This window comes from Rhipicephalus microplus, chromosome 2 (genome assembly GCF_043290135.1).
Source record: "Rhipicephalus microplus isolate Deutch F79 chromosome 2, USDA_Rmic, whole genome shotgun sequence".
NCBI lineage: Eukaryota > Metazoa > Arthropoda > Arachnida > Ixodida > Ixodidae > Rhipicephalus > Rhipicephalus microplus.
In genome coordinates this window covers 91,917,189-91,936,778 of record NC_134701.1, presented here as the reverse complement: position 1 = coordinate 91,936,778, position 19,590 = coordinate 91,917,189, and the positions used below count along the sequence as shown (strand labels likewise).

The following is a 19,590-nucleotide window of genomic DNA, read 5'->3' as shown; positions in this document are numbered from 1 at the left end:
TCACGCGTGATGTTACGCTATATATGCATGCCATGAATGCAGGAGCACGCAAATGGCAGCGGTGGTTCAGTGGTACAATACTCTCCTGCCACGCGGGTGACCCGGGTTCGATTCCCGGCTGACGCATCGTTACTTTACGAAAAGCTAAAGCGTGCTGTTACGCTATATATGCATGCCATGAATGCAGGAGCAAGCAAATTGCGTCGGTGCTTCAGTGGTAGAATACTCGCCTGCCACACGGGTGACCCAAGTTCGATTCTCGGCCGACGCATCGTTATCTTTAGAAAAGCTCACTCGTGCTGTTACGCAATATTCAATGACACGAATGCAGGAGTAAGCAAATGGCGTCGGTGGTTCAGTGGTAGAATACTCGCCTGCCACGCGGGTGACCCGGGTTCGATTCACTGCCGAAGCATTGTTACTTTTTGAAAAGCTCACACGTGCTGTTACGCAATATTGCATGTTATGAATGCCGGAGAAAACAATTGGCGTCGGTCGTTCAGTGGTAGAATGCTCGCCTGCCACACGGGTGTCCCGGGTTCAATTCACGGCCGACGCATCGTTATCTTTAAAAAAGCTCACGCGTGTTCTTACGCTATATATGCATGCCATGAACGCAGCAGCAAGCAAATGGCGTCGGTGGTTCAGTGGTAGAATACTCGCCTGCCACGCGGGTGACCCGGGTTCGATTCCCGGCCGAAACATCGAGTTTTTTAAAAATTTTCTTGCGTGCCTTTCCACAATATCGCATGTCAATCATGCAGGAGTGAGCAAATGGTGTCGGTTGTTCAATGGTAGAATACTCGCCTGCCACGCTGTTGACCTTGGCTCGATTCCGGGCCGATGCATCGCTATTTTTATAAAAGCTCACGCGTGCTGTTACGCAATATTGCATGCCATGAATGCCGGAGTAAGCAAATTGCGTCGGTGGTTCAGTGGTAAAATTGTCGCCTGCCACGCGGGTGACCCGGGTTCTATTCCTGGCTGACGCATCGTTATTTTTAGAAAAACTCACCCGTGCTGTTACGCTATATATGCTTGCCATGAAAGCAGGAGAAAGCAAATGACGTCGGTGGTTCAGTGGTAGAATACTCGCCTGCCACGCGGGTTACCTGTGTTTAAATTGCTGCTGAAGCATTGTTACTTTTAGAAAAGCTCACGCGTGCTTTTACGCTATATATACATGCCATGAATGCAGGCGCAAGCAAATTGCGTCGGTAGTTCAGTAGTAGAATACTCGCCTGCCACGCGGGTGACCCGGGTTCTATTCCCTGCCGAAGCATTGCTACTTTTCGAAAAGCTCACACGTGCTGTTACGCAATATTGCATGTCATGAATGCCACAGTAAACAAATGGCGTCGGTGGTTCAGTGGAAGAACGCTCGCCTGCCACACTGGTGACCCTGGTTCGATTCCCGGCCGACGCATCGTTTATTTTAAAAAAGTTCCTGCATGCTATTCCACAATATTGCATGTCAAGAATGCAGGAGTAAGGAAATGGCGTTGGTGGTTCAGTGGTAGAATACTCGTCTGCCACGCGGGTGACCCGGGTTCTATTCCCTGCCGAAGCATCGTTATTTTTAGAAAAGCTCACACGTGCTGTTACGCAATATTGCATGTCATGAATGCCACAGTAAACAAATGGCGTCGGTGGTTCAGTGTTAGAATGCTCGCCTGCCACACTCGTGACCCTGGTTCGATTCTCGGCCGACGCATCGTTTATTTTAAAAAAGTTCCTGCGTGCTATTCCACAATATTGCATGTCAAGAATGCAGGAGTAAGCAAATGGCGTTGGTGGTTCAGTGGTAGAATACTCGTCTGCCACGCGGGCAACCCGGGTTCGATTCCCGGCCGACGCATCGTTATTTTTGTAAAAGCTCACGCATGCTGTTACACAATATTGCATGCCATTAATGTAGGAGTAAGCAAATGGCAGCGGTGGTTCAGTGGTACAATACTCTCCTGCCACGCGGGTGACCCGGGTTCGATTCCCGGCTGACGCATCGTTATTTTACGAAAAGCTAACGCGTGATGTTACGCTATATATGCATGCCATGAATGCAGGAGCAAGCAAATTGCGTCGGTGCTTCAGTGGTAGAATACTCGCCTGCCACGCGGGTGACCCAAGTTCGATTCTCGGCCGACGCATCGTTATCTTTAGAAAAGCTCCCGCGTGCTGTTACGCAATATTCAATGCCACGAATGCAGGAGTCAGCAAATGGCGTTGGTGGTTCAGTGGTAGAATACTCGGCTTCCACGCGGGTGACCCAGGTTCGATTCCCGGCCGACGCATATTTATATTTAGAAAACTCACGCGTGATGTTACGCTATATATGCATGCCATGAATGCAGGAGCACGCAAATGGCAGCGGTGGTTCAGTGGTACAATACTCTCCTGCCACGCGGGTGACCCGGGTTCGATTCCCGGCTGACGCATCGTTACTTTACGAAAAGCTAAAGCGTGCTGTTACGCTATATATGCATGCCATGAATGCAGGAGCAAGCAAATTGCGTCGGTGCTTCAGTGGTAGAATACTCGCCTGCCACACGGGTGACCCAAGTTCGATTCTCGGCCGACGCATCGTTATCTTTAGAAAAGCTCACTCGTGCTGTTACGCAATATTCAATGACACGAATGCAGGAGTAAGCAAATGGCGTCGGTGGTTCAGTGGTAGAATACTCGCCTGCCACGCGGGTGACCCGGGTTCGATTCACTGCCGAAGCATTGTTACTTTTTGAAAAGCTCACACGTGCTGTTACGCAATATTGCATGTTATGAATGCCGGAGAAAACAAATGGCGTCGGTCGTTCAGTGGTAGAATGCTCGCCTGCCACACGGGTGTCCCGGGTTCAATTCACGGCCGACGCATCGTTATCTTTAAAAAAGCTCACGCGTGTTCTTACGCTATATATGCATGCCATGAACGCAGGAGCAAGCAAATGGCGTCGGTGGTTCAGTGGCAGAATACTCGCCTGCCACGCGGGTGACCCGGGTTCGATTCCCGGCCGAAACATCGAGTTTTTTAAAAATTTTCTTGCGTGCCTTTCCACAATATCGCATGTCAATCATGCAGGAGTGAGCAAATGGTGTCGGTTGTTCAATGGTAGAATACTCGCCTGCCACGCTGTTGACCTTGGCTCGATTCCGGGCCGACGCATCGCTATTTTTATAAAAGCTCACGCGTGCTGTTACGCAATATTGCATGCCATGAATGCCGGAGTAAGCAAATTGCGTCGGTGGTTCAGTGGTAAAATTGTCGCCTGCCACGCGGGTGACCCGGGTTCTATTCCTGGCTGACGCATCGTTATTTTTAGAAAAACTCACCCGTGCTGTTACGCTATATATGCTTGCCATGAAAGCAGGAGAAAGCAAATGACGTCGGTGGTTCAGTGGTAGAATACTCGCCTGCCACGCGGGTTACCTGTGTTTAAATTGCTGCTGAAGCATTGTTACTTTTAGAAAAGCTCACGCGTGCTTTTACGCTATATATACATGCCATGAATGCAGGCGCAAGCAAATTGCGTCGGTAGTTCAGTAGTAGAATACTCGCCTGCCACGCGGGTGACCCGGGTTCTATTCCCTGCCGAAGCATTGCTACTTTTCGAAAAGCTCACACGTGCTGTTACGCAATATTGCATGTCATGAATGCCACAGTAAACAAATGGCGTCGGTGGTTCAGTGGAAGAACGCTCGCCTGCCACACTGGTTACCCTGGTTCGATTCCCGGCCGACGCATCGTTTATTTTAAAAAAGTTCCTGCATGCTATTCCACAATATTGCATGTCAAGAATGCAGGAGTAAGGAAATGGCGTTGGTGGTTCAGTGGTAGAATACTTGTCTGCCACGCGGGCGACCCGGGTTCGATTCCCGGCCGACGCATCGTTATTTTTGTAAAAGCTCACGCATGCTGTTACACAATATTGCATGCCATTAATGTAGGAGTAAGCAAATGGCAGCGGTGGTTCAGTGGTACAATACTCTCCTGCCACGCGGGTGACCCGGGTTCGATTCCCGGCTGACGCATCGTTATTTTACGAAAAGCTAACGCGTGATGTTACGCTATATATGCATGCCATGAATGCAGGAGCAAGCAAATTGCGTCGGTGCTTCAGTGGTAGAATACTCGCCTGCCACGCGGGTGACCCAAGTTCGATTCTCGGCCGACGCATCGTTATCTTTAGAAAAGCTCCCGCGTGCTGTTACGCAATATTCAATGCCACGAATGCAGGAGTCAGCAAATGGCGTTGGTGGTTCAGTGGTAGAATACTCGCCTGCCACGCGGGTGACCCGGGTTCGATTCCCTGCCGAAGCATTGTTACTTTCTGAAAAGCTCACACGTGCTGTTACGCAATATTGCATGTTATGAATGCCGGAGAAAACAAATGGCGTCGGTCGTTCAGTGGTAGAATGCTCGCCTGCCACACGGGTGACCCGGGCTCAATTCACGGCCGACGCATCGTTATCTTTAAAAAAGCTCACGCGTGTTCTTACGCTATATATGCATGCCATGAACGCAGGAGCAAGCAAATGGCGTCGGTGGTTCAGTGGTAGAATACTCGCCTGCCACGCGGGTGACCCGGGTTCGATTCCCGGCCGCAAATTGTTTATTTTAGAAAAGTACCTGAGTGCTATTCCGCAATATTGCATGTCAAGAATGCAGGAGCAAGCAGATGGCGTTGGTGGTTCAGTAGTTGAATACTCGCCTTCCACGCGGGTGACCCGAGTTCTATTCCCTGCCGAAGCATTGCTACTTTTCGAAAAGCTCACACGTGCTGTTACGCAATGTTGCATGTCATGAATGCCACAGTAAACAAATGGCGTCGGTGGTTCAGTGGTAGAATGCTCGCCTGCCACACTGGTGACCCTGGTTCGATTCCCGACCGACGCATCGTTTATTTTAAAAAAGTTCCTGCGTGCTATTCCACAATATTGCATGTCAAGAATGCAGGAGTAAGCAAATGGCGTTGGTGGTTCAGTGGTAGAATACTCGTCTGCCACGCGGGCAACCCGGGTTCGATCCCCGGCCGACGCATCGTTATTTTTGTAAAAGCTCATGCGTGCTGATTCGCAATATTGCATGCCATGAATGCCGGAGTAAGCAAATGGCGTCGGTGGTTCAGTGGTAAAATACTCGCCTGCCACACGGGTGACCCGGGTTCAATTCCCGGCTGACGCATCGTTATTTTTAGAAACGCTCACGCGTGCTGTTACGCAATATTGCATGCCATGAATGCTGGAGTAAGCAATTGGCGTCGGTGGTTCAGTGGTAGAATACTCGCCTGCCACGTGGTTTACCTGTGTTTGAATCGCTGCCGAAGCATTGTTACTTTTAGAAAAGCTCACACGTGCTGTTACGCAATATTGCTTGCCATGAATGCCGGAGTAAGCAAATGGCGTCGGTGGTTCAGTTGTGAAATACTCGCCTGCCACGCGCGTGATCCAAGTTCGATTCCCGGCCGAAGCATCGTTTATTTTAGAAAAGTTCCTGCGTACTATTCCGCAATATTGCATGTCATGAGTGCAGGAACAAGCAAATGGCGTCAGTAGTTCCGTGAAAGAATACTCGCCTGCCACACGGGTAACCCGAATTCGATTCCTGGCCGAAGCATTGTTATTTTTAGAAAAGCGCACGCGTGCTTTTACGCTATATATACATGCCATGAATGCAGGAGCAAGCAAATGGCGTCGGTAGTTCAGTAGTAGAATATTCGCCTGCCACGCGGGTGACCCGGGTTCGATTCCCGGCCGACGCATCGTTTATTTTAGAAAAGTACCTGAGTGCTATTCTGCAATATTGCATGTCAAAAATGCAGGAGCAAGCAGATGGCGTTGGTGGTTCAGTAGTGAATACTCGCCTGCCACGTGGGTGACCCGGGTTCTATTCCCTGCCGAAGCATCTACTTTTAGAAAAGCTCACACGTGCTGTTACGCAATATTGCATGTCATGAATGCCACAGTAAACAAATGGCGTCGGTGGTTCAGTGGTAGAATGCTCGCCTGCCACACTGGTGACCCTGGTTCGATTCCCGGCCGACGCATCGTTTATTTTAAAAAAGTTCCTGCGTGCTATTCCACAATATTGCATGTCAAGAATGCAGGAGTAAGCAAATGGCGTTGGTGGTTCAGTGGTAGAATACTCGTCTGCCACGCGGGCGACCCGGGTTAGATTCCCGGCCGACGCATTGTTATTTTCGAAAAAGCTCACGCATGCTGTTACAAAATATTGCATGCCATGAATGCAGGAGTAAGCAAATGGCGTCGGTGGTTCAGTGATAGAATACTCACCTGCTGCGCGGGTGACCCGGGTTTGATTCCCGGCCGACGCATTGTTATTTTTAGAAAAACTCATGCATGCTGTTACGCTATATATGCATGCCATGAATGCAGGAGCAAGCAGATGGCGTTGGTGGTTCAGTGGTATAATACTCGCTTGCCGCGCGGGTGACCCGGGTTCGATTCGCGGCCGACGCATTGTTATTTTTGATGAAGCTCAGACGTGTTGTTACGAATAAATCCATGTCATGAATGCAGGAGTAAGCAACTGGCGTTGGTGGTTCAGTGGTAGAATACTCGCCTGCCACGCGGGTGACCCAAGTTCGATTCTCGGCCGACGCATCGTTATCTTTAGAAAAGCTCACGCGTGCTGTTACGCAATATTCAATGACACGAATGCAGGAGTAAGCAAATGGTGTCGGTTGTTCAGTGGTAGAATACTCGCCTGCCACGCTGTTGACCTGGGCTCGATTCCGGGCCGACGCATCGCTAATTTTATAAAAGCTCACGCGTGCTGTTACGCAATATTGCATGCCATGAATGCCAGAGTAAGCAAATGGCGTCGGTGGTTCAGTTGTAGAATACTCGCCTGCCACGCGGGTGATCCGGGTTCCATTCCCGGCCGAAGCATTGTTATTTTCGAAAAAGCTCACGCATGCTGTTACAAAATATTGCATGCCATGAATGCAGGAGTAAGCAAATGGCGTCGGTGGTTCAGTGATAGAATACTCACCTGCTGCGCGGGTGACCCAGGTTCGATTCCCGGCCGACGCATATTTATATTTAGAAAACTCACGCGTGATGTTACGCTATATATGCATGCCATGAATGCAGGAGCACGCAAATGGCAGCGGTGGTTCAGTGGTACAATACTCTCCTGCCACGCGGGTGACCCGGGTTCGATTCCCGGCTGACGCATCGTTATTTTACGAAAACCTAACGCATGCTGTTACGCTATATATGCATGCCATGAATGCAGGAGCAAGCAAATTGCGTCGGTGCTTCAGTGGTAGAATACTCGCCTGCCACGCGGGTGACCCAAGTTCGATTCTCGGCCGACGCATCGTTATCTTTAGAAAAGCTCACGCGTGCTGTTACGCAATATTCAATGACACGAATGCAGGAGTAAGCAAATGGTGTCGGTTGTTCAGTGGTAGAATACTCGCCTGCCACGCTGTTGACCTGGGCTCGATTCCGGGCCGACGCATCGCTAATTTTATAAAAGCTCACGCGTGCTGTTACGCAATATTGCATGCCATGAATGCCAGAGGAAGCAAATTGCGTCGGTGGTTCAGTGGTAAAATTGTCGCCTGCCACGCGGGTGACCCGGGTTCTATTCCCGGCTGACGCATCGTTATTTTTAGAAAAACTCACCCGTGCTGTTACGCTATATATGCTTGCCATGAAAGCAGGAGAAATCAAAAGACGTCGGTCGTTCAGTGGTAGAATACTCGCCTGCCACGCGGGTTACCTGTGTTTAAATCGCTGCCGAAGCATTGTTACTTTTAGAAAAGCTCACGCGTGCAGTTATGCAATATTGCTTGCCATGAATGCCGGAGTAAGCAAATGGCGTCGGTGGTTCAGTTGTAGAATACTCGCCTGCCACGCGGGTGATCCGGGTTCCATTCCCGGCCGAAGCATCTTTTATTTTAGAAAAGTTCGTGCGTACTATTCCGCAATATTGCATGTCATGAGTGCAGGAACAAGCAAATGGCGTCAGTAGTTCCATGGAAGAATACTCGCCTGCCACGCGGGTAACCCGAATTCGATTCCTGGCCGGAGCATCGTTATTTTTAGAAAAGCTCACGCGTGTTTTTACGCTATATATACATGCCATGAATGCAGGCGCAAGCAAATTGCGTCGGTAGTTCAGTAGTAGAATACTCGCCTGCCACGCGGGTGACCCGGGTTCTATTCCCTGCCGAAGCATTGCTACTTTTCGAAAAGCTCACACGTGCTGTTACGCAATATTGCATGTCATGAATGCCACAGTAAACAAATGGCGTCGGTGGTTCAGTTGAAGAACGCTCGCCTGCCACACTGGTGACCCTGGTTCGATTCCCGGCCGACGCATCGTTTATTTTAAAAAAGTTCCTGCATGCTATTCCACAATATTGCATGTCAAGAATTCAGGAGTAAGGAAATGGCGTTGGTGGTTCAGTGGTAGAATACTTGTCTGCCACGCGGGCGACCCGGGTTCGATTCCCGGCCGACGCATCGTTATTTTTGTAAAAGCTCACGCATGCTGTTACACAATATTGCATGCCATGAATGTAGGAGTAAGCAAATGGCAGCGGTGGTTCAGTGGTACAATACTCTCCTGCCACGCGGGTTACCCGGGTTCGATTCCCGGCTGACGCATCGTTATTTCACGAAAAGCTAACGCGTGCTGTTACGCTATATATGCATGCCATGAATGCAGGAGCAAGCAAATTGCGTCGGTGCTTCAGTGGTAGAATACTCGCCTGCCACGCGGGTGACCCAAGTTCGATTCTCGGCCGACGCATCATTATCTTTAGAAAAGCTCCCGCGTGCTGTTACGCAATATTCAATGCCACGAATGCAGGAGTCAGCAAATGGCGTCGGTGGTTCAGTGGTAGAATACTCGCCTGCCACGCGGGTGACCCGGGTTCGATTCCCTGCCGAAGCATTGTTACTTTTTGAAAAGCTCACACGTGCTGTTACGCAATATTGCATGTTATGAATGCCGGAGAAAACAAATGGCGTCGGTCGTTCAGTGGTAGAATGCTCGCCTGCCACACGGGTGACCCGGGCTCAATTCACGGCCGACGCATCGTTATCTTTAAAAAAGCTCACGCGTGTTCTTACGCTATATATGCATGCCATGAACGCAGGAGCAAGCAAATGGCGTCGGTGGTTCAGTGGTAGAATACTCGCCTGCCACGCGGGTGACCCGGGTTCGATTCCCGGCCGCAAATTGTTTATTTTAGAAAAGTACCTGAGTGCTATTCCGCAATATTGCATGTCAAGATTGCAGGAGCAAGCAGATGGTGTTGGTGGTTCAGTAGTTGAATACTCGCCTGCCACGCGGGTGACCCGAGTTCTATTCCCTGCCGAAGCATTGCTACTTTTCGAAAAGCTCACACGTGCTGTTACGCAATGTTGCATGTCATGAATGCCACAGTAAACAAATGGCGTCTGTCGTTCAGTGGTAGAATGCTCGCCTGCCACACGGGTGACCCGGGTTCAATTCACGACCGACGCAACGTTATCTTTAAAAAAGCTCACGCGTGTTCTTACGCTGTATATGCATGCCATGAACGCAGGAGCAAGCAAATGGAGTCGGTGGTTCAGTGGTAGAATACTCGTCTGCCACGCGGGCAACCCGGGTTCGATCCCCGGCCGACGCATCGTTATTTTTGTAAAAGCTCACGCATGCTGTTACACAATATTGCATGCCATGAATGTAGGAGTAAGCAAATGGCGTCGGTGGTTCAGTGGTAGAATACTCGCCTGCCACGCGGGTGACCCGGGTTCGATTCCCGGCCGATGCATCGTTGTTTTTGTAAAAGCTCACGCATGCAGTACTCAATATTGCATGCCATGAATGCAGGAGTAAGCAAATGGCGTCGATGGTTCAGTGGTAGAATACTCGCCTGCCACGCGGGTGACCCGGGCTCGATTCCCGGCCGACGCATTGCTTATTTTAGAAAAGTACCTACGTGCTATTCCGCAATATTGCATGTCATGAATGCAGGAGTAAGCAAATGGCGTTGGTGGTTCAGTGATAGAATACTCACCTGCTGCGCGGGTGACCCGGGTTTGATTCCCGACCGACGCATTGTTATTTTTAGAAAAGCTCATGCATGCTGTTACGCTATATATGCACGCCATGAATGCAGGAGCAAGCAGATGGCGTTGGTGGTTCAGTGGTAGAATACTCACCTGCCGCGCGGGTGACCCGGGTTCGATTCCCGGCCGACGCATTGTTATTTTTGAAGAAGCTCAGACGTGTTGTTACGAATAATTCCATGTCATGAATGCAGGAGTAAGCAACTGGCGTTGGTGGTTCAGTGGTAGAATACTCGGCTGCCACGCGGGTGACCCAGGTTCGATTCCTGGCCGACGCATTGTTATATTTAGAAAACTCACGCGTGATGTTACGCTATATATGCATGCCATGAATGCAGGAGCAAGCAAATTGCGTCGGTGCTTCAGTGGTAGAATACTCGCCTGCCACGCGGGTGACCCAAATTCGATTCTCGGCCGACGCATCGTTATCTTTAGAAAAGTTCACGCGTGCTGTTACGCAATATTCAATGACACGAATGCAGGAGTAAGCAAATGGCGTCGGTGGTTCAGTGATAGAATACTCGCCTGCCACGCGGGTGATCCGGGTTCGATTCCCGGCTGACGCATCGTTATTTTTAGAAACGCTCTCGCGTGCTGGTACGCAATATTGCATGCCATGAATGAAGGAGTAAGCAATTGGCGTCGGTGGTTCAGTGGTAAAATACTCGCCTGCCACGCGGCTGACCCGGGTTCGATTCCCTGCCGAAGCGTTGTTACTTTTTGAAAAGCTCACACGTGCTGTTACGCAATATTATATGTTATGAATGCCGGAAAAAAGAAATGGCGTCGGTCGTTCAGTGGTAGAATGCTTGCCTGCCACACGGGTGATCCGGGTTCAATTCATGGCCGACGAATCGTTATCTTTAAAAAAGCTCACGCGTGTTCTTACGCTATATATGCATGCCATGAACGCAGCAGCAAGCAAATGGCGTCGGTGGTTCAGTGGTAGAATACTCGCCTGCCACGCGGGTGACCCGGGTTCGATTCCCGGCTGACGCATCGTTATTTTTAGAAACGCTCACGCGTGCTGTTACGCAATATTGCATGCCATGAATGCAGGAGTAAGCAATTGGCGTCGGTGGTTCAGTGGTAAAATACTCGCCTGCCACGCGGCTGACTCGGGCTCGATTCTCTGCCGAAACATCGTGTTTTTTAAAAATTTTCTTGAGTGCCTTTCCACATTATCGCATGTCAATCATGCAGGATTAAGCAAATGGTGTCGGTTGTTCAGTGGTAGAATACTCGTTTGCCAAGCTGTTCACCTGGGCTCGATTCCGGGCCGACGCATCGCTATTTTTATAAAAGCTCACGCGTGCTGTTACGCAATATTGCATTGCATGAATGCCGGAGTAAGCAAATGGCGTCGGTGGTTCAGTGGCAAAATTGTCGCCTGCCACGCGGGTGACCCGGGTTCCATTCCCGGCTGACGCATCATTATTTTTAGAAAAGCTCACGCGTGCTGATTGGCAAGATTGCATGCCATGAATGCAGGAGTAAGCAAATGGCATCGGTGGTTCAGTGGTAGAATACTCGCCTGCCATGCGGGTTACCTGTGTTTAAATCGCTGCCGAAGCATTGTTACTTTTAGAAAAGCTCACGCGTGCTGTTACGCAATATTGCTTGCCATGAATGCCGGAGTAAGCAAATAGCGTCGGTGGTTCAGTTGTAGAATACTCGCCTGCCACGCGGGTGATCCGGGTTCGATTCCCGCCCGGAGCATCGTTTATTTTAGAAAAGTTCCTGCGTACTATTCCGCAATATTGCATGTCATGAGTGAAGGAACAAGCAAATGGCGTCAGTAGTTCTGTGGAAGAATACTCGCCTGCCACGCGGGTAACCCGAATTCGATTCCTGGCCGAAGCATCGTTATTTTTAGAAAAGCTCACGCGTGCTTTTACGCTATATATACATGCCATGAATGCAGGAGCAAGCAAATGGCGTCGGTAGTTCAGTAGTAGAATATTCGCCTGCCACGCAGGTGACCCGGGTTGTATTCCCTGCCGAAGCATTTCTACTTTTAGAAAAGCTCACACGTGCTGTTACGCAATGTTGCATGTCATGAATGCCAATGTAAACAAATGGCGTCGGTGGTTCAGTGGTAGAATGCTCGCCTGCCACACTGGTGACCCTGGTTCAATTCCCGGCCGACGCATCTTTTATTTTAAAAATGTTCCTGCATGCTATTCCACAATATTGCATGTCAAGAATGCAGGAATAAGCAAATGGCGTTGGTGGTTCAGTGGTAGAATACTCGTCTGCCACGCGGGCGACCCGGGTTAGATTCCCGGCCGACGCATCGTTATTTTTGTAAAAGCTCACGCATGCTGTTACAATATATTGCATGCCATGAATGCAGGAGTAAGCAAATGGCGTCGGTGGTTCAGTGGTAGAATACTCGCCTGCCACGCGGGTGACCCGGGTTCGATTCCCGGCCGACGCATCGTTATTTTTGTAAAAGCTCACGCATGCTGTTACACAATATTGCATGCCATGAATGCAGGAGTAAGCAAATGGCGTCGGTGGTTTAGTGGTAGAATACTCGCCTGCCACGCGGGTGACCCGGGTTCAATTCCCGGCCGACGCATCGTTTATTTTAGAAAAGTACCTGCGTGCTATTCCGCAATATTGCATGTCATGAATGCAGGAGTAAGCAAATGGCGTTGGTGGTTCAGTGATAGAATACTCATCTGCTGCGCGGGTGACCCAAGTTCGATTCTCGGCCGATGCATCGTTATCTTTAGAAAAGCTCACGCGTGTTGTTCCGCAATATTCAATGCCACGAATGCAGGAGTAAGCAAATGGCGTCGGTGGTTCAGTGGTAGAATACTCGCCTGCCACGCGGGTGACCCGGGTTCGATTCCCTGCCGAAGCATTGTTACTTTTTGAAAAGCTCACACGTGCTGTTACGCAATATTGCATGTTATGAATGCCGGAGAAAACAAATGGCGTCGGTCGTTCTGTGGTAGAATGCTCGCCCGCCACACGGGTGACGCGGGTTAGATTCCCGGCCGAAGCATCGTTTATTTAGAAAAGTTCCTGCGTATTATTCCGCAATATTGCATGTCGTGAGTGCAGGAACAAGCAAATGGCGTCAGTAGTTCCGTGGAAGAATACTCGCCTGCCACACGGGTAACCCGAATTCGATTCCTGGCCGAAGCATCGTTATTTTTAGAAAAGCTCACGCGTGCTTTTACGCTATATATACATGCCATAAATGCAGGAGCAAGCAAATGGCGTCGGTAGTTCAGTAGTAGAATACTCGCCTGCCACGCGGGTGACCCGGGTTCTATTCCCTGCCGAAGCATTGCTACTTTTAGAAAAGCTCACACGTGCTGTGTCGCAATATTGCATGTCATGAATGCCACAGTAAACAAATGGCGTCGGTGGTTCAGTGGTAGAATGCTCGTCTGCCACACTGGTGACCCTGGTTCGATTCCCGGCCGACGCATCGTTTATTTTAAAAAAGTTCCTGCGTGCTATTCCACAATATTGCATGTCAAGAATGCAGGAGTAAGCAAATGGCGTTGGTGGTTCAGTGGTAGAATACTCGTCTACCACACGGGCGACCCCGGTTCGATTCCCGGCCGACGCATCGTTAAAAGCTCACGCATGCTGTTGAACAATATTGCATGCCATGAATGTAGGAGTAAGCAAATGGCGTCGGTGGTTCAGTGGTAGAATACTCGAATGCCAAGCGGGTGACCCGGGTTCGATTCCCGGCCGACGCGTTGTTATTTTTGTAAAAGCTCACGCATGCTGTTACACAATATTGCATGCCATGAATGCAGGTGTAAGCAAATGGCGTCGGTGGTTCAGTGGTAGAATACTCGCCTGCCAAGCGGGTGACCCGGGTTCGATTCCCGGCCGATGCATTGTTATTTTTGTAAAAGCTCACGCATGCTGTTACACAATATTGCATGCCATGAATGCAGGAGTAAGCAAATGGCGTTGGTGGTTCAGTGATAGAATACTCACCTGCAACGCGGGTGACCCGGGTTCGATTCCCGGCCGACGCATTGTTATTTTTAGAAAAGCTCATGCATGCTGTTACGCTATATATGCATGCCATGAATGCAGGAGCAAGCAGATGGCGTTGGTGGTTCAGTGGTAGAATACTCGCCTGCCACGCGGGTGACCCGGGTTCGATTCCCGGCCGACGCATTGTTATTTTTGAAGAAGCTCAGACGTGTTGTTACGAATAATTCCATGTCATGAATGCAGGAGTAAGCAACTGGCGTTAGTGGTTCAGTGGTAGAGTACTCGGCTGCCACGCGGGTGACCCAGGTTCGATTCCCGGCCGACGCATTGTTATATTTAGAAAACTCACGCGTGATGTTACGCTATATATGCATGCCATGAGTGCAGGAGCACGCAAATGGCAGCGGTGGTTCAGTAGTACAATACTCTCCTGCCACGCGGGTGACCCGGGTTCAATTCCCGGCTGACGCATCGTTATTTTTCGAAAAGCTAACGCGTGCTGTTACGCTATTTATGCATGCCATGAATGCAGGAGCAAGCAAATTGCGTCGGTGCTTCAGTGGTAAAATACTCGCCTGCCACGCGGGTGACCCAAATTCGATTCTCGGCCGACGCATCGTTATCTTTAGAAAAGCTCACGCGTGCTGTTACGCAATATTCAATGACACGAATGCAGGAGTAAGCAAATGGCGTCGGTGGTTCAGTGGTAGAATACTCGCCTGCCACACTGGTGACCCTGGCTCGATTCCCGGCCGACGCATCGTTTATTTTAAAAAAGTTCCTGCGTGCTATTCCACAATATTGCATGTCAAGAATGCAGGAGTAAGCAAATGGCGTTGGTGGTTCAGTGGTAGAATACTCGTCTGCCACGCGGGTTACCTGTGTTTAAATCGCTGCCGAAGCATTGTTACTTTTAGAAAAGCTCACACGTGCTGTTACGCAATATTGCTTGCCATGAATGCTGGAGTAAGCAAATGGCATCGGTGGTTCAGTTGTGAAATACTCGCCTGCCACGCGGGTGATCCGGGTTCGATTCGCGGCCGAAGCATCGTTTATTTTAGAAAAGTTCCTGCGTACTATTCCGCATTATTGCATGTCATGAGTGCAGGAACAAGCAAATGGCGTCAGTAGTTCCGTGGAAGAATACTCGCCTGCCACACGGGTAACCCGAATTCGATTCCTGGCCGAAGCATCGTTATTTTTAGAAAACCTCACGCGTGCTTTTACGCTATATATACATGCCATGAATGCAGGAGCAAGCAAATGGCGTCGGTAGTTCAGTAGTAGAATACTCGCCTGCCACGCGGGTGACCCGGGTTCTATTCCCTGCCGAAGCATTGCTACTTTTAGAAAAGCTCACACGTGCCTTTACGCAATATTGCATGTCATGAATGCCACAGTAAACAAATGGCGTCGGTGGTTCAGTGGTAGAATGCTCGCCTGCCACACTGGTGACCCTGGTTCGATTCCCGGCCGACGCATCGTTTATTTAAAAAAGTTCCTGCGTGCTATTCCACAATATTGCATGTCAAGAATGCAGGAGTAAGCAAATGGCGTTGGTGGTTCAGTGGTAGAATACTCGTCTGCCACGCGGGTGACCCGGGTTCTATTCCCTGCCGAAGCATCGTTATTTTTAGAAAAGCTCACACGTGCTGTTACGCAATATTGCATGTCATGAATGCCACAGTAAACAAATGGCGTCGGTGGTTCAGTGTTAGAATGCTCGCCTGCCACACTCGTGACCCTGGTTCGATTCTCGGCCGACGCATCGTTTATTTTAAAAAAGTTCCTGCGTGCTATTCCACAATATTGCATGTCAAGAATGCAGGAGTAAGCAAATGGCGTTGGTGGTTCAGTGGTAGAATACTCGTCTGCCACGCGGGCAACCCAGGTTCGATCCCCGGCCGACGCATCGTTATTTTTGTAAAAGCTCACGCATGCTGTTACACAATATTGCATGCCATGAATGTAGGAGTAAGCAAATGGCGTCGGTGGTTCAGTGGTAGAATACTCGCCTGCCACGCGGGTGACCCGGGTTCGATTCCCGGCCGATTCATCGTTATATTTGTAAAAGCTCACGCATGCTGTTACACAATATTGCATGCCATGAATGCAGGAGTAAGCAATTGGCGTCGGTGGTTCAGTGGTAGAATACTCGCCTGCCACGCGGGTTACCTGTGTTTAAATCGCTGCCGAAGCATTGTTACTTTTAGAAAAGCTCACACAAGCTGTTACGCAATATTGCTTGCCATGAATGCCGGAGTAAGCAAATGGCATCGGTGGTTCAGTTGTGAAATACTCGCCTGCCACGCGGGTGATCCGGGTTCGATTCGCGGCCGAAGCGTCGTTTATTTTAGAAAAGTTCCTGCGTACTATTCCGCATTATTGCATGTCATGAGTGCCGGAACAAGCAAATGGCGTCAGTAGTTCCGTGGAAGAATACTCGCCTGCCACACGGGTAACCCGAATTCGATTCCTGGCCGAAGCATCGTTATTTTTAGAAAAGATCACGCGTGCTTTTACGCTATATATACATGCCATGAATGCAGGAGCAAGCAAATGGCGTCGGTAGTTCAGTAGAAGAATACTCACCTGCCACGCGGGTGACCCGGGTTCTATTCCCTGCCGAAGCATTGCTACTTTTAGAAAAGCTCACACGTGCTGTTACGCAATATTGCATGTCATGAATGCCACAGTAAATAAATGGCGTCGGTGGTTCAGTGGTAGAATGCTCGCCTGCCACACTCGTGACTCTGGTTCGATTCCCGGCCGACGCATCGTTTATTTTAAAAAAGTTCCTGCGTGCTATTCCACAATATTGCATGTCAAGAATGCAGGAGTAAGCAAATGGCGTTGGTGGTTCAGTGGTAGAATACTCGTCTGCCACGCGGGCAACCCGGGTTCGATCCCCGGCCGACGCATCGTTATTTTTGTAAAAGCTCACGCATGCTGTTACACAATATTGCATGCCATGAATGTAGGATTAAGCAAATGGCGCCGGTGGTTCAGTGGTGGAATACTCGCCTGCCACGCGGGTGACCCGGGTTCGATTCCCGGCCGATGCATCGTTATTTTTGTAAAAGCTCACGCATGCTGTTACACAATATTGCATGCCATGAATGCAGGAGTAAGCAATTGGCATCGGTGGTTCAGTGGCAGAATACTCGCCTGCCACGCGGGTTACCTGTGTTTAAATCGCTGCCGAAGCATTGTTACTTTTAGAAAAGCTCACGCGTGCTTTTACGCTATATATACATGCCATGAATGCAGGAGCAAGCAAATGGCGTCGGTAGTTCAGTAGTAGCATACTCGCCTGCCACGCGGGTGACCCGGAATCTATTCCCTGCCGAAGTATTGCTACTTTTAGAAAAGCTCACACGTGCTGCTACGCAATATTGCATGTCATGAATGCCACAGTAAACAAATGGCGTCGGTGGTTCAGTGGTTGAATGCTCGCCTGCCACACTCGTGACCCTGGTTCGATTCCCGGCCGACGCATCGTTTATTTTAAAAAAGTTCCTGCGTGCTATTCCACAATATTGCATGTCAAGAATGCAGGAGTAAGCAAATGGCGTTGGTGGTTCAGTGGTAGAAAACTCGTCTGCCACGCGGGCGACCCGGGTTCGATTCCCGGCCGACGCAACGTAATTTTTGTAAAAGCTCACGCATGCTGTTACAAAATATTGCATGCCATGAATGTAGGAGTAAGCAAATGGCGTCGGTGGTTCAGTGGTAGAACACTCGCCTGCCACGCGGGTGACCCGGGTTCGATTCCCGGCCAACGCATCGTTATTTTTGTAAAAGATCATGCGTGCTGTTACACAATATTGCATGCCATGAATGCAGGAGTAAGCAAAGGGCGTTGGTGGTTCAGTGGTAGAATACTCGCCTGCCACGCGGGTGACCCGGGTTCAATTCCCGGCCGACGCATCGTTTATTTTAGAAAAGTACCTGCGTGCTATTCCGCAGTATTGCATGTCATGAATGCAGGAGTAAGCAAATGGCGTTGGTGGTTCAGTGATAGAATACTCATCTGCTGCGCGGGTGACCCAAGTTCGATTCTCGGCCGATGCATCGTTATCTTTAGAAAAGCTCACGCGTGCTGTTACGCAATATGCAATGCCACGAATGCAGGAGTAAGCAAATGGCGTCGGTCGTTCAGTGGTAGAATGCTCGCCTGCCACACGGGTGACCCGGATTCACTTCACGGCCGACGCATCGTTATCTTTAAAAAAGCTCACGCGTGTTCTTACGCTGTATATGCATGCCATGAACGCAGGAGCAAGCAAATGGCGTCGGTGGTTCAGTGGTAGAATACTCGCCTGCCACGCGGGTGACCTGGGTTCGATTCCCGGCTGACGCATCGTTATTTTTAGAAACGCTCACGCGTGCTGTTACGCAATATTGCATGCCATGAATGCAGGAGTAAGCAATTGGCTTCGGTGGTTCAGTGGTAGAATACTCGCCTGCCACGCGGGTTACCTGTGTTTAAATCGCTGCCGAAGCATTGTTACTTTTAGAAAATCTCACGCATGCTGTTACACAATATTGCATGCCATGAATGCAGGAGTAAGCAATTGGCGTCGGTGGTTCAGTGATAGAATACTCGCCTGCCACGCGGGTGACCCGGGTTCGATTCCCGGCCGACGCATCGTTTATTTTAGAAAAGTACCTGCGTGCTATTCCGCAATATTGCATGTCATGAATGCAGGAGTAAGCAAATGGCATTGGTGGTTTCATGATAGAATACTCACCTGCCAAGCGGGTGACCCGGGTTCGATTTCTGGCCGACGCATTGTTATTTTTGTAAAAGCTCACGCATGCTGTTACACAATATTGCATGCCATGAATGCAGGAGTAAGCAAATGGCGTCGGTGGTTCAGTGGTAGAATACTCACCTGCAACGCGGGTGACCCGGGTTCGATTCCCGGCCGACGCATTGTTTATTTTAGAAAAGTACCTACGTGCTATTCCGCAATATTGCATGCCATGAATGCAGGAGCAAGCAGATGGCGTTGGTGGTTCAGTGATAGAATACTCGCCTGCCACGAGGGTGACCCGGGTTCGATTCCCGGCCGACGCATTGTTATTTTTGAAGAAGCTCAGACGTGTTGTTACGAATAATTCCATGTCATGAATGCAGGAGTAAGCAACTGGCGTTGGTGGTTCAGTGGTAGAATACTCGGCTGCCACGCGGGTGACCCAGGTTCGATTCCCGGCCGACGCATTGTTATATTTAGAAAACTCACGCGTGATGTTACGCTATATATGCATGCCATGAATGCAGGAGCACGCAAATGGCAGCGGTGCTTCAGTGGTACAATACTCTCCTGCTACGCGGGTGACCCGGGCTCGATTCCCGGCTGACGCACCGTTATTTTTCTAAAAGCTAACGCGTGCTGTTACGCTATATATGCAAGCCATGAACGCAGGAGCAAGCAAATGGCGTCGGTGGTTCAGTGGTAGAATACTCGCCTGCCACGCGGGTGACCCGGGTTCCATTCCCGGCTGACGCATCGTTATTTT

At 49.9% G+C, this 19,590-nt stretch overlaps 58 non-coding genes across 58 annotated transcripts; all 58 read left to right on the top strand.

The window, feature by feature from the left end:
* The first annotated feature begins 344 nt into the window (after nucleotides 1-344).
* TRNAG-GCC (transfer RNA glycine (anticodon GCC)) lies at nucleotides 345-415 on the top strand. The gene has a single exon. It is a non-coding gene; the product is annotated as a tRNA-Gly (tRNA).
* A 73-nt stretch (nucleotides 416-488) lies between these two features.
* TRNAG-GCC (transfer RNA glycine (anticodon GCC)) lies at nucleotides 489-559 on the top strand. Its single transcript has one exon. It is a non-coding gene; the product is annotated as a tRNA-Gly (tRNA).
* Nucleotides 560-633: 74 nt separating this feature from the next.
* TRNAG-GCC (transfer RNA glycine (anticodon GCC)) lies at nucleotides 634-704 on the top strand. Its single transcript has one exon. It is a non-coding gene; the product is annotated as a tRNA-Gly (tRNA).
* Nucleotides 705-1,787: 1,083 nt separating this feature from the next.
* TRNAG-GCC (transfer RNA glycine (anticodon GCC)) lies at nucleotides 1,788-1,858 on the top strand. Its single transcript has one exon. It is a non-coding gene; the product is annotated as a tRNA-Gly (tRNA).
* A 218-nt stretch (nucleotides 1,859-2,076) lies between these two features.
* On the top strand, nucleotides 2,077-2,147 carry TRNAG-GCC (transfer RNA glycine (anticodon GCC)). Its single transcript has one exon. It is a non-coding gene; the product is annotated as a tRNA-Gly (tRNA).
* Nucleotides 2,148-2,220: 73 nt separating this feature from the next.
* Nucleotides 2,221-2,291, top strand: TRNAG-UCC (transfer RNA glycine (anticodon UCC)). Its single transcript has one exon. It is a non-coding gene; the product is annotated as a tRNA-Gly (tRNA).
* A 362-nt stretch (nucleotides 2,292-2,653) lies between these two features.
* On the top strand, nucleotides 2,654-2,724 carry TRNAG-GCC (transfer RNA glycine (anticodon GCC)). The gene has a single exon. It is a non-coding gene; the product is annotated as a tRNA-Gly (tRNA).
* Nucleotides 2,725-2,797: 73 nt separating this feature from the next.
* On the top strand, nucleotides 2,798-2,868 carry TRNAG-GCC (transfer RNA glycine (anticodon GCC)). The gene has a single exon. It is a non-coding gene; the product is annotated as a tRNA-Gly (tRNA).
* Nucleotides 2,869-2,942: 74 nt separating this feature from the next.
* On the top strand, nucleotides 2,943-3,013 carry TRNAG-GCC (transfer RNA glycine (anticodon GCC)). Its single transcript has one exon. It is a non-coding gene; the product is annotated as a tRNA-Gly (tRNA).
* A 795-nt stretch (nucleotides 3,014-3,808) lies between these two features.
* Nucleotides 3,809-3,879, top strand: TRNAG-GCC (transfer RNA glycine (anticodon GCC)). Its single transcript has one exon. It is a non-coding gene; the product is annotated as a tRNA-Gly (tRNA).
* A 218-nt stretch (nucleotides 3,880-4,097) lies between these two features.
* On the top strand, nucleotides 4,098-4,168 carry TRNAG-GCC (transfer RNA glycine (anticodon GCC)). The gene has a single exon. It is a non-coding gene; the product is annotated as a tRNA-Gly (tRNA).
* A 73-nt stretch (nucleotides 4,169-4,241) lies between these two features.
* TRNAG-GCC (transfer RNA glycine (anticodon GCC)) lies at nucleotides 4,242-4,312 on the top strand. The gene has a single exon. It is a non-coding gene; the product is annotated as a tRNA-Gly (tRNA).
* Nucleotides 4,313-4,533: 221 nt separating this feature from the next.
* On the top strand, nucleotides 4,534-4,601 carry TRNAG-GCC (transfer RNA glycine (anticodon GCC)). The gene has a single exon. It is a non-coding gene; the product is annotated as a tRNA-Gly (tRNA).
* Nucleotides 4,602-4,961: 360 nt separating this feature from the next.
* TRNAG-GCC (transfer RNA glycine (anticodon GCC)) lies at nucleotides 4,962-5,032 on the top strand. Its single transcript has one exon. It is a non-coding gene; the product is annotated as a tRNA-Gly (tRNA).
* Nucleotides 5,033-5,105: 73 nt separating this feature from the next.
* TRNAG-GCC (transfer RNA glycine (anticodon GCC)) lies at nucleotides 5,106-5,176 on the top strand. Its single transcript has one exon. It is a non-coding gene; the product is annotated as a tRNA-Gly (tRNA).
* A 506-nt stretch (nucleotides 5,177-5,682) lies between these two features.
* TRNAG-GCC (transfer RNA glycine (anticodon GCC)) lies at nucleotides 5,683-5,753 on the top strand. The gene has a single exon. It is a non-coding gene; the product is annotated as a tRNA-Gly (tRNA).
* A 214-nt stretch (nucleotides 5,754-5,967) lies between these two features.
* On the top strand, nucleotides 5,968-6,038 carry TRNAG-GCC (transfer RNA glycine (anticodon GCC)). The gene has a single exon. It is a non-coding gene; the product is annotated as a tRNA-Gly (tRNA).
* A 73-nt stretch (nucleotides 6,039-6,111) lies between these two features.
* On the top strand, nucleotides 6,112-6,182 carry TRNAG-GCC (transfer RNA glycine (anticodon GCC)). Its single transcript has one exon. It is a non-coding gene; the product is annotated as a tRNA-Gly (tRNA).
* A 73-nt stretch (nucleotides 6,183-6,255) lies between these two features.
* Nucleotides 6,256-6,326, top strand: TRNAS-GCU (transfer RNA serine (anticodon GCU)). The gene has a single exon. It is a non-coding gene; the product is annotated as a tRNA-Ser (tRNA).
* Nucleotides 6,327-6,544: 218 nt separating this feature from the next.
* TRNAG-GCC (transfer RNA glycine (anticodon GCC)) lies at nucleotides 6,545-6,615 on the top strand. Its single transcript has one exon. It is a non-coding gene; the product is annotated as a tRNA-Gly (tRNA).
* Nucleotides 6,616-6,976: 361 nt separating this feature from the next.
* On the top strand, nucleotides 6,977-7,047 carry TRNAS-GCU (transfer RNA serine (anticodon GCU)). The gene has a single exon. It is a non-coding gene; the product is annotated as a tRNA-Ser (tRNA).
* A 218-nt stretch (nucleotides 7,048-7,265) lies between these two features.
* Nucleotides 7,266-7,336, top strand: TRNAG-GCC (transfer RNA glycine (anticodon GCC)). The gene has a single exon. It is a non-coding gene; the product is annotated as a tRNA-Gly (tRNA).
* Nucleotides 7,337-8,419: 1,083 nt separating this feature from the next.
* TRNAG-GCC (transfer RNA glycine (anticodon GCC)) lies at nucleotides 8,420-8,490 on the top strand. Its single transcript has one exon. It is a non-coding gene; the product is annotated as a tRNA-Gly (tRNA).
* A 218-nt stretch (nucleotides 8,491-8,708) lies between these two features.
* Nucleotides 8,709-8,779, top strand: TRNAG-GCC (transfer RNA glycine (anticodon GCC)). The gene has a single exon. It is a non-coding gene; the product is annotated as a tRNA-Gly (tRNA).
* A 73-nt stretch (nucleotides 8,780-8,852) lies between these two features.
* TRNAG-GCC (transfer RNA glycine (anticodon GCC)) lies at nucleotides 8,853-8,923 on the top strand. The gene has a single exon. It is a non-coding gene; the product is annotated as a tRNA-Gly (tRNA).
* A 221-nt stretch (nucleotides 8,924-9,144) lies between these two features.
* TRNAG-GCC (transfer RNA glycine (anticodon GCC)) lies at nucleotides 9,145-9,212 on the top strand. Its single transcript has one exon. It is a non-coding gene; the product is annotated as a tRNA-Gly (tRNA).
* Nucleotides 9,213-9,573: 361 nt separating this feature from the next.
* Nucleotides 9,574-9,644, top strand: TRNAG-GCC (transfer RNA glycine (anticodon GCC)). The gene has a single exon. It is a non-coding gene; the product is annotated as a tRNA-Gly (tRNA).
* Nucleotides 9,645-9,717: 73 nt separating this feature from the next.
* Nucleotides 9,718-9,788, top strand: TRNAG-GCC (transfer RNA glycine (anticodon GCC)). The gene has a single exon. It is a non-coding gene; the product is annotated as a tRNA-Gly (tRNA).
* A 72-nt stretch (nucleotides 9,789-9,860) lies between these two features.
* TRNAG-GCC (transfer RNA glycine (anticodon GCC)) lies at nucleotides 9,861-9,931 on the top strand. The gene has a single exon. It is a non-coding gene; the product is annotated as a tRNA-Gly (tRNA).
* Nucleotides 9,932-10,149: 218 nt separating this feature from the next.
* TRNAG-GCC (transfer RNA glycine (anticodon GCC)) lies at nucleotides 10,150-10,220 on the top strand. Its single transcript has one exon. It is a non-coding gene; the product is annotated as a tRNA-Gly (tRNA).
* A 73-nt stretch (nucleotides 10,221-10,293) lies between these two features.
* TRNAG-GCC (transfer RNA glycine (anticodon GCC)) lies at nucleotides 10,294-10,364 on the top strand. The gene has a single exon. It is a non-coding gene; the product is annotated as a tRNA-Gly (tRNA).
* Nucleotides 10,365-10,581: 217 nt separating this feature from the next.
* Nucleotides 10,582-10,652, top strand: TRNAG-GCC (transfer RNA glycine (anticodon GCC)). The gene has a single exon. It is a non-coding gene; the product is annotated as a tRNA-Gly (tRNA).
* Nucleotides 10,653-11,014: 362 nt separating this feature from the next.
* Nucleotides 11,015-11,085, top strand: TRNAG-GCC (transfer RNA glycine (anticodon GCC)). The gene has a single exon. It is a non-coding gene; the product is annotated as a tRNA-Gly (tRNA).
* Nucleotides 11,086-11,734: 649 nt separating this feature from the next.
* On the top strand, nucleotides 11,735-11,805 carry TRNAG-GCC (transfer RNA glycine (anticodon GCC)). The gene has a single exon. It is a non-coding gene; the product is annotated as a tRNA-Gly (tRNA).
* A 506-nt stretch (nucleotides 11,806-12,311) lies between these two features.
* On the top strand, nucleotides 12,312-12,382 carry TRNAG-GCC (transfer RNA glycine (anticodon GCC)). The gene has a single exon. It is a non-coding gene; the product is annotated as a tRNA-Gly (tRNA).
* Nucleotides 12,383-12,455: 73 nt separating this feature from the next.
* Nucleotides 12,456-12,526, top strand: TRNAG-GCC (transfer RNA glycine (anticodon GCC)). Its single transcript has one exon. It is a non-coding gene; the product is annotated as a tRNA-Gly (tRNA).
* Nucleotides 12,527-12,599: 73 nt separating this feature from the next.
* On the top strand, nucleotides 12,600-12,670 carry TRNAG-GCC (transfer RNA glycine (anticodon GCC)). The gene has a single exon. It is a non-coding gene; the product is annotated as a tRNA-Gly (tRNA).
* Nucleotides 12,671-12,887: 217 nt separating this feature from the next.
* Nucleotides 12,888-12,958, top strand: TRNAG-GCC (transfer RNA glycine (anticodon GCC)). The gene has a single exon. It is a non-coding gene; the product is annotated as a tRNA-Gly (tRNA).
* A 505-nt stretch (nucleotides 12,959-13,463) lies between these two features.
* Nucleotides 13,464-13,534, top strand: TRNAG-GCC (transfer RNA glycine (anticodon GCC)). The gene has a single exon. It is a non-coding gene; the product is annotated as a tRNA-Gly (tRNA).
* Nucleotides 13,535-13,607: 73 nt separating this feature from the next.
* TRNAG-ACC (transfer RNA glycine (anticodon ACC)) lies at nucleotides 13,608-13,678 on the top strand. Its single transcript has one exon. It is a non-coding gene; the product is annotated as a tRNA-Gly (tRNA).
* Nucleotides 13,679-13,743: 65 nt separating this feature from the next.
* Nucleotides 13,744-13,814, top strand: TRNAG-GCC (transfer RNA glycine (anticodon GCC)). The gene has a single exon. It is a non-coding gene; the product is annotated as a tRNA-Gly (tRNA).
* Nucleotides 13,815-13,887: 73 nt separating this feature from the next.
* On the top strand, nucleotides 13,888-13,958 carry TRNAG-GCC (transfer RNA glycine (anticodon GCC)). The gene has a single exon. It is a non-coding gene; the product is annotated as a tRNA-Gly (tRNA).
* Nucleotides 13,959-14,031: 73 nt separating this feature from the next.
* Nucleotides 14,032-14,102, top strand: TRNAC-GCA (transfer RNA cysteine (anticodon GCA)). Its single transcript has one exon. It is a non-coding gene; the product is annotated as a tRNA-Cys (tRNA).
* A 74-nt stretch (nucleotides 14,103-14,176) lies between these two features.
* On the top strand, nucleotides 14,177-14,247 carry TRNAG-GCC (transfer RNA glycine (anticodon GCC)). The gene has a single exon. It is a non-coding gene; the product is annotated as a tRNA-Gly (tRNA).
* A 1,227-nt stretch (nucleotides 14,248-15,474) lies between these two features.
* TRNAG-GCC (transfer RNA glycine (anticodon GCC)) lies at nucleotides 15,475-15,545 on the top strand. The gene has a single exon. It is a non-coding gene; the product is annotated as a tRNA-Gly (tRNA).
* Nucleotides 15,546-15,905: 360 nt separating this feature from the next.
* TRNAG-GCC (transfer RNA glycine (anticodon GCC)) lies at nucleotides 15,906-15,976 on the top strand. The gene has a single exon. It is a non-coding gene; the product is annotated as a tRNA-Gly (tRNA).
* A 73-nt stretch (nucleotides 15,977-16,049) lies between these two features.
* TRNAG-GCC (transfer RNA glycine (anticodon GCC)) lies at nucleotides 16,050-16,120 on the top strand. The gene has a single exon. It is a non-coding gene; the product is annotated as a tRNA-Gly (tRNA).
* A 794-nt stretch (nucleotides 16,121-16,914) lies between these two features.
* On the top strand, nucleotides 16,915-16,985 carry TRNAG-GCC (transfer RNA glycine (anticodon GCC)). The gene has a single exon. It is a non-coding gene; the product is annotated as a tRNA-Gly (tRNA).
* Nucleotides 16,986-17,058: 73 nt separating this feature from the next.
* Nucleotides 17,059-17,129, top strand: TRNAG-GCC (transfer RNA glycine (anticodon GCC)). The gene has a single exon. It is a non-coding gene; the product is annotated as a tRNA-Gly (tRNA).
* Nucleotides 17,130-17,635: 506 nt separating this feature from the next.
* On the top strand, nucleotides 17,636-17,706 carry TRNAG-GCC (transfer RNA glycine (anticodon GCC)). Its single transcript has one exon. It is a non-coding gene; the product is annotated as a tRNA-Gly (tRNA).
* Nucleotides 17,707-17,779: 73 nt separating this feature from the next.
* TRNAG-GCC (transfer RNA glycine (anticodon GCC)) lies at nucleotides 17,780-17,850 on the top strand. The gene has a single exon. It is a non-coding gene; the product is annotated as a tRNA-Gly (tRNA).
* Nucleotides 17,851-17,923: 73 nt separating this feature from the next.
* TRNAG-GCC (transfer RNA glycine (anticodon GCC)) lies at nucleotides 17,924-17,994 on the top strand. Its single transcript has one exon. It is a non-coding gene; the product is annotated as a tRNA-Gly (tRNA).
* A 362-nt stretch (nucleotides 17,995-18,356) lies between these two features.
* TRNAG-GCC (transfer RNA glycine (anticodon GCC)) lies at nucleotides 18,357-18,427 on the top strand. The gene has a single exon. It is a non-coding gene; the product is annotated as a tRNA-Gly (tRNA).
* A 217-nt stretch (nucleotides 18,428-18,644) lies between these two features.
* On the top strand, nucleotides 18,645-18,715 carry TRNAG-GCC (transfer RNA glycine (anticodon GCC)). Its single transcript has one exon. It is a non-coding gene; the product is annotated as a tRNA-Gly (tRNA).
* A 217-nt stretch (nucleotides 18,716-18,932) lies between these two features.
* Nucleotides 18,933-19,003, top strand: TRNAC-GCA (transfer RNA cysteine (anticodon GCA)). The gene has a single exon. It is a non-coding gene; the product is annotated as a tRNA-Cys (tRNA).
* A 73-nt stretch (nucleotides 19,004-19,076) lies between these two features.
* Nucleotides 19,077-19,147, top strand: TRNAG-GCC (transfer RNA glycine (anticodon GCC)). Its single transcript has one exon. It is a non-coding gene; the product is annotated as a tRNA-Gly (tRNA).
* A 73-nt stretch (nucleotides 19,148-19,220) lies between these two features.
* TRNAG-GCC (transfer RNA glycine (anticodon GCC)) lies at nucleotides 19,221-19,291 on the top strand. Its single transcript has one exon. It is a non-coding gene; the product is annotated as a tRNA-Gly (tRNA).
* A 218-nt stretch (nucleotides 19,292-19,509) lies between these two features.
* On the top strand, nucleotides 19,510-19,580 carry TRNAG-GCC (transfer RNA glycine (anticodon GCC)). The gene has a single exon. It is a non-coding gene; the product is annotated as a tRNA-Gly (tRNA).
* The last annotated feature ends 10 nt before the right edge of the window (nucleotides 19,581-19,590 follow it).